Genomic DNA, 14,871 nt, shown 5'->3' with positions numbered 1-14,871 from the left:
AAAGTCCATCGCTGACTTATCCCTCATTACAACTCAAAGCAAGGGTTACACTCATGATCATAAGGTTATAACCAGTTTTCGCATGTTTTGGTATCGTTTCTACCCCTCTATTACAAGCTTACAAAAGCTTATGTGTTGACTAAGTTTTCTTAAGAAAATAAGGGTGACAAACTGTTTGCTTTCACTAAGATGTGATATCGAATGAGTACAAAAATGAGACAAATCTTGACCTCCCATTTCCTTTAGCCACTTCCAAATCAGAAATAACGCCTACTTGATTGGTCCTGAAAGATGAGCCAACAAGAAGTGGTGACCCGTTACCCTAAGCACTGATGCTAAAAGTGAGGAAGAAATCTTCTTGAATTTGGTGTTACTCTGAGGGATTCATCATGAAATTTCTGCATGAGTTCAAAATCGACGTTTAAATTTCTTCACATTGTATATATGATTATTTTCTAAATTTTAGAAAGTGCGGTTTCTCCTTGTTCAAATAAATGGGGAATCATCTGAACAAATTTTTTACAATCAAAGGAGCCCACACTGGGGCAAATTTTTATTTGTGAGATTTCACGAAATAAACCCACACTAGGGCAAATTTTTGTAACACATTTGAGGATTTCGTCCAAGAGTCAAGTAAGATATTTTTGAATCAATCATACTGCTCTTCACATGAAGTAGTAGGTACATCAATAAAATAAGAAATTTTAAGTGCATGTTGTACTTTGGTAAACCCCCTGTGCAGGAATTCACGGCTGAAATTGATGGAGAAGCAGCTAGTGATGTGGAAGGCCGATACCGAAAAAGAGAAGAAAGAAGAATGAAAAAGGGCCCTACACTGGGGCAAATTATTTTTGAAAAGATTCTCTCGAGCAAAAAAGCAAAAATAAAAAAAAGAAAAATCAATCAAAAAAGTCAAAAATAAAAAAAATCAAGTTTAACTTCTTGTTTCTTGACAAATCAAATTTAATTTCTTGTTTTTTTTGAAACATCACGTTGGGCCTGGATTTCGTGCCGCCGACTTCACAAACATCACGTTGGGCCTGGATTTTGTGCCGCCAACATCACGTTGGGTTTGAATTTTGTACCACCAACTAAGGCAGGCTCGGGTTTAATCCCACTGACCAATGCATCACACTGGGGCAAATCTGATGTGATTCAAAGGCAACTCTCTTGCCAAAGAGAAAGTGAAAACTCACTAATTGTATTTAATAGTCAAAAACTGATTCCAAACAAAGAGGAAGTGGGGCTATTTATAGCCCTTACAAGCATTAACCCTAATCCAAAGGTTGACCAAACTACCCTACATACTTAAGAAAGATTTTGGGCCTTACTTACTAACAAATGGGCCGCAATTAAACTATCTTAATTACCTAGACTTTTTAAAACGAGAAATAACCAAAATCAACGAGGAAAATCAAATAATCTTACTAAACTCAAGCATTCGTGCAATCAACTAGTCTTCACTTGAATCTTCCAATTCCCCATGTGCTTGAATGGGCCTTGGTCTTTATATTCTCATCATTCCCCTCCTCTTAAAAGCAATTTGCCCACAAATTGAAGCACGAATGGTGACAAGACAAGTTACATGCCTTCGACTCAATCTTGTTATGATGGCTACAGATGGCATCCAATGCAAAGCCCATGTGCTAAGTTGGAAAATAACCCTCGTCGAACCTTGAATCTCACAGACCATCTTCAATGTATGCTCAACTTTATTGTTTGTGGTCATGAGGTAAGGGTCCTCAAAGTGGTATGAAGTGTATCCCGTGAAATCGAACTCCGGCTCGAACACACTTGCAAGGCACCAAGGCGGATTTGGTGATGTTGGAGCTGCATGTGGACTAAGAGCAAGACGAAAATCATAATGGTCATTGAGGTACTTGTTCTTTAAACGAACCCTTGGTACACAACCATCCCTAAAATATGGAGTGTTCCCTTCAAGATGAGCTCGAATCAACTCCCCTTTGGTGTGGACTGATTTGAGTTGACATTGTTCCATGAATGGATACCAACGGGGTTTAACTCTTGGAGTACCAACTCCATGGAGGCTTGCAACGTCTACAATTGATTTTGGAATGGAACACACCAAGATCAGCTCAACTTGCCTTTGCTTGATCTGTATAAAAGAAGAAACACTAAACAAAGTAAAGGTAAGTTTGTTAAGAAAATAATAGGCCTTCACCGGGTTGCTCAAGATCAGCCCACTTTCTCTTCTTTCTTCCTTTTTACCACCCATCTCATTAGATTTGTCCATCTCTTTTTCTAGTTCAACAGCTGACCCTTTTATCTCATTACTTTCAACTTCCTCGGGTTTTACCTCTGCAGGCACAATTCCCTCATCTAGCTTTTTCTCCATTCTATAACGCTCAAGCTCACTTTTCATGCATGCTAGATCAATACAAAGTTGGTCATAAGTAAGTGATACAAGTGCAAGACGACGACTATTAAATAAGAAGGACTACTTATTAGTATGTCCATCAATTTTAACTTCTCGCCTCGACATCCATGCTTTGCCCAACAACACATGTGTCACTTGAATTGGGACTACATCACACAACACCTCATCCACATATTTGCCGATTTGAATAGGTACAAGTGTGTGCTTAGTAACCCAAACATCCCCATGAGTGCTCGTCAACTTGTACGGTTGAAGATGATCAATGGTTGGAAGATTTAATTTCTCAACCATGATAGCACTTGCAAGATTGACTTCACAACTACCATCAATGGCCAAGCTACAAATTTTATCTTTGACACCGCAACGAGTATAAAACCAACCAAGCAACTGAGATTTGATGAGGTCCAATTGCTCATCTACACCACGTAATGCCACTTCTTTGACTCCCTTAGGATCAGGAAGACAATGTTGTGGGCTAGCTTTTATGCGTCTTATACTCGCCATGACGTATGAGGGAACCTGCAAAAAGTTAGCAACGAAACCGAAGATATTGCTTTTCACGCTCCCTTACGTGTATCCACTCGCACTCGTGTATATGGATGTCACTCTAATGGACTTACCAAATACCTTTACCTGTTGGGTTAGGTAGTTGAGAAATGCTGCTCAAGTCCAACAACCGTTACCAACCTTTCCACAAGTGTAATCACAAGAATGTAGGAGAAAATGTAGGAAAGTGTTCCTAGAGTCTAGGAGAAAATATAGGAGCAAATGTAGGAGAAAATGCAGGAAAGTTTCTTAAAATCTAGGAAGAGAATATAGGAGAGTTTCCTAAAGTGGATGAGAGAATATAGGAAAGATCCTAAAAATGGATGAGAGAATTTTAGGAGAGTTTCCTAAAAAATGGATGAGAGAGTTTGGGAAAATTTCCTTAAAAGGTAGGAGAGAGAGTGTCCAAGGGAGTACAAAGAGTTATCCAAGTGCTTTACTTAGTTTCCTAATTGATTTTGGAAACAAGTTAGTTTTTGGAAACCTTTTGAAAATCCTCTTCCTCTTGAACAACTTTTGGTAACCTTCTTGAAACAACTTTTGGTAATCTTCTTGAAACAACTTTTGGTAACCTTCTTGAAACAACCTTTGGTAATCTTCTTGAAACAACTTTTGGTAACTTCCAAATTCTACTCCAAGAAAGATTGCACAAATCAGATTTGGTTCCCTATTCAAAACAATTCGGTTGCCACTTTCTTTCCTTTCCTTTTTTTTTTTTTCTTGCCAACCGATTCCTCTTTTCTTTCTTTTTCTTTTCGTTTTTGTTTTCTATTTTTTTTTCTTGACTACAACTATCAACCACGACACAAAACAAGGAAGTCCACAAATAATAACAACCAAGAACTCCAAGATCTTTCAAGAACGTTCAAGGAAGTCGTCAGGAACTTCAGAAATTTCAAGATTGTGGTCAAGAATTCAAGAAGCTCAAAATTATTGTAAATTCTCTTCAATATTCAAAAAATTCCAACAAGTTTTGCCAAAATTCAGATTTGAAAACCAAATAAACAAATTGGATAACACAAACAACAAGGCTGGACAGATTTCTATTCGGATGAACAGTAACTATGAACAGTGTCGATGAACAGTATCTGTGAACAGTAAATATGAACAATTACGATGAACAGTAATTTTTTTTTTTTTTGGTTCTAAACAAACGAACAAATTGGGATAAACATATATGACTCGAAATAAACGAAAAACAAAAAAAAAGATATAACCTGGTGGTTGTCAACTAGCTCTGGTACCAACTGATGTGAAACCCCGATCTAGACAACCAAAACTCCATGGCTTAGGCAGCGGAAATTTGACCCAACTAATTCCTAGAAGTCACGAGCAATTTTGATATTATCTCAACCCGTAACTACTCGAATTAACGAACCAAATTGGAGGTAGTAGAACGCCACAATCAAGGAGATACTCGATTGATAAGTTCGGGTGAATAACTTGAGAAGATTCTCAAGTATTCAAAGGCAACTCTCTTGCCAAAGAGAAAGTGAAAACTCACTAATTGTATTTAATAGTCAAAAACTGATTCCAAACAAAGAGGAAGTGGGGCTATTTATAACCCTTACAAGCATTAACCCTAATCCAAAGGTTGACCAAACTACCCTACATACTTAAGAAAGATTTTGGGCCTTACTTACTAACAAATTGGCCGCAATTAAACTATCTTAATTACCTAGACTTTTTAAAACGAGAAATAGCCAAAATCAACGAGGAAAATCAAATAATCTTACTAAACTCAAGCATTCGTGCAATCAACTAGTCTTCACTTAAATCTTCCAATTCCCCATGTGCTTGAATGGGCCTTGGTCTTTATATTCTCATCAAAATCTTTGGATAATTTTCCAAGCAAGTCTTATACAGTTTCTTCATACATACCAGCATTTCATTTACACTGCCACTAGCCGTTGGGTCAGTCCCACTAGTGAGCATTTCTTTTACACCGCCACTAGCCGTTGGGTCAATCCCACTAGTGAGCATTTCTTTTGCACTGCCACTAGATGTGGGTCAGTCCCACTAGCGTGCATTTTATTTTCATTGCCACTAAACATGGGTTAGTCCCACTAGTGTGCATTTCATTTTCACTGCCACTAAACATGGGTCAGTCCCACTAGCGTGCATTTTATTTTCATTGCCACTAAACATGGGTTAGTCGCACTAGTGTGCATTTCATTTTCACTGCCACTAAACATGGGTCAGTCCCACTAGTGAGCATTTCATTTGCATTGCCGCTAAACATGGGTCAGTCCCACTAGTGTGCATTTTATTTTCATTGCCACTAAACATGGGTTAGTCCCACTAGTGTGCATTTCATTTTCACTGCCGCTAAACATGGGTCAGTCCCACTAGTGAGCATTTCATTTGCATTGCCGCTAAACATGGGTCAGTCCTACTAGCGTGCATTTTATTTTCATTTGCCACTAAACATGGGTTAGTCCCACTAGTGTGCATTTCATTTTCACTGCCACTAAACATGGGTCAGTCCCACTAGTGAGCATTTCATTTGCATTGCCGCTAAACATGGGTCAGTCCCACTAGCGTACATTTCATTTTCATTACCACTAAACATGGGTTAGTCCACTTGTGAGCACTTCATTCACATCGACACTAAACATGAGTGAGTCCCATTTTAAAATTTCTTGTTGGGGTCAGTCCCCTTTTAAATTTCTTGTTCGGCTCAGTCCCGTTTTAATTTCCTGTTTTGGTCAATCTCATTTTGAATATCTGGTCTGGGTCAGTCCCGTTTTAGATTTCTCGTCTGGGTCAGTCCCATTTTAAAGTTCTCATCAAAGGGGTCAGTCCTCATTTTCAAAAACGGCAGTCGGTCGAATAGTGGCAACCGAATGACACAGGTAAGTATTTGGTGTCTATTTCTTTGTCTCAAGTTTTTCCAAAACTCAGACAAAGAGGGGCAAACTGTAGACACCAAATTTTTGATTTTTTAACTTCTTTTGTTTAATTAATATAATAAGTTTATTTGTTTCAATTCTAGGGTTTTTATTTTTATTTTTATTTTATTTTATTTTATTTTGTTCTAGTTTATTTTTTATTTTGTCTTCCTACTAAATTTCAGAAAACAAAAGAAAAAGGAAAAAAGAGAAAAAGGAAGAAAAAGAGTGAAAATGACAAGTGGGGAGGCATGCATTTGGACAAGTGTCTCTTTGATATTTGAGACAACTAAGCACCTAAGGAGTGAGGTGTTAGGGGACACTTGGTAAGTTTAAGGAATTTTTGGGGGAAAGAAAATGAAAAAGAAAAAAGAAAAAAGAAAAGATGGGGCTTTTAGGGCCGAAAGAGAAAGAAAGCAAAAGGGGTTTCGTAAAAAAAAAATGAAAGAAAGCTAAGGAAAGGGCTAGAGGAAAAAGCTTCAGGCGGCGGAGAAGCAAAGAAAGAAAAATAGAAGGGAGTAGAGGCTGGGGTTTAAAAAAAAATAGGGAGAACTAGCGAGGACAACAGAGGAGGAGACCGAGGGAGTTTTGTCTGAGGGAAAAACAACGGAGCAGAAAAAAAAAGAGGAAAGGCTAGGGAAGTTCGGGGGAAGATCGAAGGAGCTTCGCGAGAGGAAAAGACAGAGGGATGGTGACTAAGCTCTAGAGAACGGCTAGGGTTTCAGGGAGGAAAGAAAGGAAACTAAAATAGAGAAAAGAGAGGGACAGCTGAGAGTTTAGACAATCGGGCAACTGAGAAAGAATGAAGAAAGGGGAAAGCAACGGCTGACGGTGAGGGCTTCGGACAAAAAAAAATAGAGAGAGAATTCGGGCAGAATTAAACAAAAGAAGGGACAAGGAAACAGGGAGCTTGGTCTAAAAAAGAGGAAAAGAAACCAAAAAGGGTAGCTACGGCTGAAGGAAAAGGTAACCAGGGGGCAAAAGACGCAGGAGGTTTCGGGTCTGAAAGCTGGGAGAGAGCTAGAGAGCTACGGGAAGAAGGAAACGAGACCAAAAGGGGGCAGCGCGGATGAGACGAAAATAGAAGTCTTGCGACTGAGAAGGAAAATGGAGCAAAAGAAAGTGGCGGAGGAAAACTGAAGCTGCCATTACTTCGCCGGAATCCGCCGCTGCAGCCCGTGAATTGTCACCGTGAGAAGCCCATGTAAGATAACCTCTTCCTTTACACTTCAGTTGTCGGCCAAAGCATGTTTTCCCTGAAGTTGTTATTTCAATTTTTATGCTGATTGTTCATGGATTTTGATACATACACGCTTTCTGTGTAAATTGGACTGAAATCTCTTGTTTGTTGAACAATTTTGTGGCTGATTGACTTCAATTTGAACAAAAATCTGATGAAACTTTTAATGCCCCCAATCTGTTCGATGAAATGTCTAGCCAAAAAATTCTTTGTGGAAAGATGGTTTTGTTGCATTTTTTTTTTTACGTTTGAAAGAAATCGGACAAGTCAGTGAGTTAGGCTTGTTGCAGCAGATCTTTTGTTTTCCCTTTTGGTTTGCTAACATATTGTTTTCGGATGTCAATAAGATTGTCTTGTGTCACCTCTGTCATGTATGATCTGTTCCAGAAGCCTAATTCATCAGGCTTGGTACTTGAGTCAATGTTTGTTTCTGATGCTATATGAGTAAAACGTTTTGTTTTGTGGAATTTTTCTAGGAGGGGAAAGGTAGTTACTGGAACTATGATTCTGTATCATGATTTTAGTTATTTGGTCCTAAGTGAGTCAGGTTGATCTTTGGGGAAGTAGTTGATGTATCTACATGCTCCATTGGGGTTTATGAATGTGTCATATGCATGCTGAATTGGTAGAAAGGAAGTTGCTGCAAGGTTTATTAGTCATCTTAGATTGCGAAAATTCTTGTTGCGTTCTATTTTGCTATTTTCGTTATCCCTGGCAGCCATCATTCCAGATTTTCTGCCTTGATTTTGCAATAAAGGTGGAGTAGTTGGTTAGGTTGATAATTGGGGAGTTTGTATCTTATGGTTGTTGATTCAAAGTTGATGTTCATTAGTAAGGTTTCGGTTGGTATTGAAACACCGTAGGTTGCAGATAAAGGGAAATCATAGATGAGAAAATATGTTTCTACGAAACATGCATGCAAATGGCTTTTAAAAATTGCCTTTTAACCCCCCAAGTCCCTTTTTGGTTCTGGTATGGACCAGAAAATTGAAAAAATCAATCAAAATGGCCCCTTTAACTTCTTTAATTGTTTCAATTGGGTCCTTGTTTGTTTCAATTTGATGAATATGAATTGTTAAGTTTATTTGAATGCTTTGAGTGATTCAATTTCGTGTTTATTTCCATTTCTTGTGATTATTTTGTTAATTAAAGTGATGCCTTGACCTTTTCTTTGTTTTTGGAGGGTAAATGAGTAATTTCACTCCATTAGGGCCCCAACTCAAGGGAGGTACACCCTATCCCTCATTTCTTACTTTGTTTGACCCTACGTGCCCTATGTGACTTTACATGTTTAATTGCATGTCTCTTGAATGTTTATTTATTTATTTCATTTATTTATTTATTTGCTTTATTGGTTTTAGTTTTGTATATTTATTTTAGTTCAATTTTGATCATTTGAAAGGCACTTGAATGCCAAATTTGTAATAGTTAGGTACTTATTATTTATTTTATCTCCCTTTTTAGATTGTAGTAGGGCCTCCCTAATGTAATAGATAGGGCTTCCTTTACTTTATTTGCCTTGTGTGATTTGCATGCTTACTTGCTATGTGTTACCGCTTTCCTAGGATTTCGCATCTAGATATGCATGCTTATGTGCTACGTGCTATGTGAAAATATGTGCCTCGCATGTCTATTTGCTTTTATCATTATTTCTGATTATGTGGATGGAATGCACGTTACCGTGGCTAGTCCAATGCTAGTCATGATCTTCCCCTCGAGCTCTTACAAGTCCAATGCTTGTGAGAGAGCGTTAGTAAAGGGCTAGTCCAATGCTAGACCCAATAGGGCCGTCCCTCGCTAGTACATACTCGCATGCCTTCACTACATTTTCATGCATTTTTCTTAGTATTTTTTTGCATTTTTACGTTTTTACGTGATCCTTTACCCTTTTCCCACATTCAAAGTATGATCTTTAGGATTTTGCATTTCACTCTAGTCATTAGGGTCATTTGCCTGATTAGGTTAGGGAGTTACTCTTTTGGTAAGGGGGTTGGACGAGTTTGGCTACACATAGCCTTAGCACGCTCATTCTTTTTCTAACCAAAAGGAAAAATAAAAGTCACGATTTAGGGTCTCCCCGTACCCGTCTTGCTTGCACTCCTCTAGGGTTCATGCATTTCATTAACTCACTATCACTTTGCACTCTCACTTCACATACTATTACCTTTTCCACATGTTCACTTTATATGACTCTTATCTTACACATTCTCACTCTACCACTAGCACTTTACATACTACCACTGAGCACACATGCACTTCACATTATCACTTTACATACCTCACCTTGCACCCCCATTTGCACACTCCCACTTACACGCTATTATTTTTATTATTACTTTTTTCACTTCACACAAGCTCATGTTTTCACATTGCACACATTCCCATTCATTTTTTCATCATTAGCATTACTCGTGACCTCTTGGAGGGGTTATCCTTGGCTATCACAACTCATGTGATCTAGTCCGATCGAGCCTCTAAGAGATATTTGTCCCTTTCGATCCCTCATTAGGTTTAGGATTGCATTCATATTAGTTACATCCAAATACGATACATCTTTTGGTTAGAAATTAGGAAAATAATGACTAAATCATGCAACTAGATTAGGCTAGGTTGAGAGGGTGCCTTAGACATTGTCTTTGCCTTCCCTCTCTTCAACTGTGACCCCCGAACCATTTTTCTCTGATTTATCGTAGATTTTGGAGTCAATCTAAAAAGGTTTTACATTTAAATCCACATTTTTTGGGTGACTTGGTACACCCTAACTCCATACCAAGTGGCGACTCCTACATTTTACCAAAACCTTTTTAGATTACTATTTTTGGCCAAAACGTCGCATTTCAAAGTCCCATGGCCTTTCTCTTTCATTTTCACACACATCGCCATTTTTTCAAACCATATTTCACTCACTTATTATACTTTTATTATTAAAAATGGGGCGCGACAAAAACACCCCTTTGTTCTAATAAAATTCTTATACCTACTAGCCCCTTATACACATCCTCTTTAAGCTCCCCTTCCTCGAGATTATTAGGTCATAGAAATGTTATCATTACCATAAAAAAAAAAGTTAGTCATATGGCATGCAGCGAAGCCTTTTCAAAAAAAAAATCATTCCTTGTAGTTCCTAAGGCAGCCAAAAAAAATTTAAATCAATTTTTCAATGACACCTCAATGGCCAATTGCATCGACCCTTATATACCTCAACAAACATCACTTTGTAATGTTTTCTTATTGGAACAATATATAGAGAAATTCGTTAGATTAGAGGCAAGTTTCAAGCCTTCAACTAGATAGGTGAAATTGCTTTTCCTGCATAGACGTTAATTTTCTCTTTTTAATTAAATTTCTAAGTTAAGATTTAGTCTTCTTCCTTTTTTTATAGGGATAATTGCAAAAACCTCGTCTAAGGTTTTTGACACTAGCACTCACCTCCCCTATAGTTTCTAAAATTGCACTAACCTCCCCTAGGAGGAAATTGGACCTATTGCTAACAATAAATTATATGATTTTACTTTTATACCCTAACTAATTGCAGAAACTTAATGAACGAATTTTAGAAAAGAAAAATTATTTTTTGTCAATAAATTAAGTGACTAATTAAACTAGATCACCTGTGAGTTTTAGTCTCGTTAGCCATTGTAAGCAAAACTAAGGAATGGTGCTGATTGAGGGAAGAAAACGGCATACATGTTTCTATGTTATGTTCTTCAAACCAATCAATTTAAATCTAATTTTATACAACTGCAAAAAGGAAGATCAGTAAACAATTCTGGAGGTTCTACTAAAGTAAGCATAAAGAGAACTTGCACAAATGTATCTGTTTAAGTCATTTCTATTTCAAAACCTCCTCTAGTTCAGTCTGTTACTATTTCTCAAGTTGCTACATGACGTGCGCGGGGTATACATATATAATAAGCTCATCCACAATCAAGTTTTACATTTATAATTCCTAAATACCCCATTCGCGATTTATCGCAAGCATACAAATCGTGAGCGAGTATAGGGTATTAAGGGTCGATCCCACAGGGAAGATTGCAATTATCGGTATTTTTTGAACTCCTTTATTATCTAGACTACCATAAATATAAAATTAATGAAAATAACACTAGAAAACTCCTAGAGATATGAAATTCCTTACTACTCATGCAAATGAGATTACCGGTTAAGTGAATGCTATTATCTTGGCTAGTTATGGCATAATTTCCTAATATATGTGAAACCTACTCTCGTAGTGAATCAACTATACTTGTAGCTAAACCATACCTACTCTCGTGGTTATGAAATTAACAAGAAGCTCATTTCTTCTATGAAATTACATGAACAAGTCACTAAAGCCATATAGGTGCACCTCTACTCTCGTGAGTGTACTCCCTAGGTTTATCACTTCCTTAAACTAATGTTAAATTCCAATTCTCATTACAAACTTAACACTTTTAGATAATCACAATTAATGGTCTGTTAATCATGATTAGAAAAGCAAAAGTGATAAATAACTTGATCAAAATAATATCATCAAATAACCAAGTAAACTTCACTAACAAGATATAGCAAGTTCAACCATAACTCCAGGCATAAACTTTAACTAAACATGAATCAAACACCAAACTTGTATTATAGTTAAATATGAAATCAAATACAAAAGAGAAAGTGATAAGAGAGAAGTCACCCTTGTCACATGATATTCAAACTCTCCATCTTTGCTCTTCAAATCTTCATCCAAATCAAACTAAAAATACAAGAAGGAAAAACTACACTAACTACTCTATACTACCCTAACTAATGAACTAAGGAAATTCTAGTGAAAACTACATTTTTGGTGAGTTTCTCTAGCCTTCCAAAGTTTTTTTTTTCAAATGTTCTCCAAAGGCCTCTATTTATAGAGGATTCAAGAGTCAAATGAGTTGTTAAAGTTGTCATTTTTTACTCTAGAAACTCTCTAAGATTACTTCTCAAAGTTTCCATACTCATCTGATCATTTCCAGCCGGAATCTTTGCAAAAAAAGTGGTCAAAAAGGTTGTGTGAAAAGAGCACAAATTGCAGAGCAAGTTGCAGCTGAAATCTACTAAAACGCGGGCATAAAATACGGCTTGTGCCCCCGTTTTGCTCTTTTTGTAGGTTTGCTAATTCTGGTCAGATTTCATTCTTGCTCTGTTTTCTGTCCAAATTCTACTGATATTTTCTCGATGATGGAGGCCGAACTAGCTCTTTTGCAAAACACAAAAGTCGTAGCCCTTTGAGTTAGCTTTCCAATTCATCGAGAATCATCCAACTTGGAGTTCTGTGGACTACGAAATAACCAAAATACCACGATTGGTCAATCCCTTGTTTCAGCTTTTCACCCTGAAATTGCACTTCTGTATTTCGACTTTTTGACTAGGAAAATGACTGCACTGTGTGAGGACGCGAAAGTTTCCTTATTTTATATTATTTTATTTTATTTCTTCGAATATATTTTCTATACTTTACTTTATTTTCTTAATTTTCTAGATATTTTTATAAGTGAGTCAAGTTTTTAAATCATTTTTTTTGTATAAGTTAGTTCATACTAAGTTCGAAATGCATTATGGAAGTGGGACCCGCTAATGCAGTAAGTGCGATAAATTTTTGAAGATTAGTAGGAGTTTTGCATAAAGGGATATTATTTTATAAGGTGCTAAGGGATAATTAGAAGTTAGCTAGATAGTTTAGCCTATGGAAAACAACAAGATGAGGATTAATCTTGGTTAATCATTTGTCACAAAGGTCTTGGACCTTTGACTTTGACTAAAGACTTTCTTACCTCTTTAATTAACCAAAAATTGACAAAAAAAATCCTATCACTTTCCCCTCTTTTGGCCGAACCATTGAGAGAAAAAAAGGGAAGGAAACTTCATCTTCAACCTCAAATTTCTTGCTTGAATCTTGATTTTAACCATTAGTCTTGCAAAATACTCCATAAAAAGTGATATCCAAGGAAGATCAAAGGCTTTAGCGGAGAGATTTTTGGGACAGAAGTACTTGGTTTCCATTTTCTTGGGATTTCAAGGTAACTATGGTAAAAAACTTCTTTTTACTTCTAATACTTGCATACTAGTGGTTTTAGAGTTGAATTTTGATAGTTTTCATGAGAAATTTCATGGTTTGAAGTGGTGATTTGAAATTTTCAGCTTTTATGGTGAAATTTCAGCCTTTATATGATGCTTGAGCTTGGCCATGATTTGGTAGCTTTGCCATGTGGATTATCTGGCTTTTATATGTTAGTTTGGCTTGCTTGAGGAAAATTCCAGCTTGTATTTGAAATTTTCAGCTTAGGGTTTCAAAAAATTCAGCTTTGATGTGGTTGATATTTGAGCTATGAATTGGCTATTTGGGGATGGTTTGTGGCCTTAATCAAGTGTATTTTATAGCTTATGACTTGTGGTTGCGATTGAGGTGGAATTGAAATGAAATTTGGTGTTGATTTTGGATGGAAAAGTAAAGAAACAAGGGGAAATGCTGCTGAAATTTTTACTACTTCCTTTCTTGTGAAATAAGTGAGATAAGAGGGATGATTTTGGGATGGTTTGGACTTAAGTTACATGTGATTTATTGCATGCACTTTGGTGATAGCGTATAAGCTGAAATTTTGATGAAATCAAGTGAAAAGTAAGAGGAAAAGTTATGATTCGTTCTAGTATGCTTTCTAGTTGCATTTGTTTCACTTTAACCTCGAGGTTGGTTGTCTTCTTAGCTATTTTGTTAACGGCAATTCCAACCATGAATTGAAATGAAGGACTCTTTGGTTATTCATGTTCTTAGGTCCAAATGTTTCCTTTTCACTCCAAAATCACATTTTGCATCTTTGCACTAGTAGCTAACTTGGATAGGCAAACGACTCTCATAGTCGAGCCTAAATTCTGAATTCCGTTCACTTGACTTTGGATGTGGGGTCTATAATTATTTTATTTTGGTTGTCTTAGGGTTTGTCGGTGATCAAGGGCACAATTCGAGAGGAAACTTTTGACGTTGTTTTTGCTTGAACTGGTGAATGTACCACTTGCATGACTTGTTGCTTAACTGATTTACTTATACTTGAAATTTATGACTTGAATAACTGTGACTTTCATTTATTCTGGACAAGACGAGAGTGTACTTTATCACACTCATTTCTCTTGACTATTTGACTGGTTTACTGTGCAAATTTGGATCTATTACTTGTGCATGAGTTGATGTCGTTTGGAGGCCAGTATCCAACGACCTTACTGTGAGATTTGAGCTCAAACCTCATTGGTAGTCAATCGAATCGAGCCAGCCAGGACTTGGTCGAGGTAGAATGACGAACCATGAGGAAACTGTTACTAATTCACTGAATACTTCTGATATCTGGTATACTTGAGTATTACTACCACTATTCTTGTTTGGTGTTCGGGCCAGGTAAGGGGTATGTTTGGTGGACGGAAATTACTGTAAAGTGAGGATCTACGGCCATGGTTTTGTTTCTATAATCGTTGACGGAGTGTCAACGGGTTTGGATCAAGTAATGCAACGGGAAATTTGGCTCTTGAGAGCCATCTATATCTTTTTACCTGAACTACTTCGTTTAAACTGTGGTGTTTACTTATATCTATATTTGATGCTTATATTTGATAGATTAAAATCGCAATTGTGTGATTCTTGATTACGTGACCTTTTTGGTACCTCATTGGGCGAAAGTTCACCCTGTTACCTTTGTTTTCCTTACAGGGGGTGAAATTTTTGGAGCGTGAATTTTGGGGAAAGAGTTGAGCTAGTTATAGTTTGTTTTGGTTTGGGCTCCTCTGTATTAGTAAACCTTATA

The sequence above is a fragment of the Coffea arabica genome, chromosome 8e (genome assembly GCF_036785885.1).
Source record: "Coffea arabica cultivar ET-39 chromosome 8e, Coffea Arabica ET-39 HiFi, whole genome shotgun sequence".
In the NCBI taxonomy this organism is placed as follows: Eukaryota; Viridiplantae; Streptophyta; class Magnoliopsida; order Gentianales; family Rubiaceae; genus Coffea; species Coffea arabica.
Note: the sequence above shows the minus strand (reverse complement) of the source record.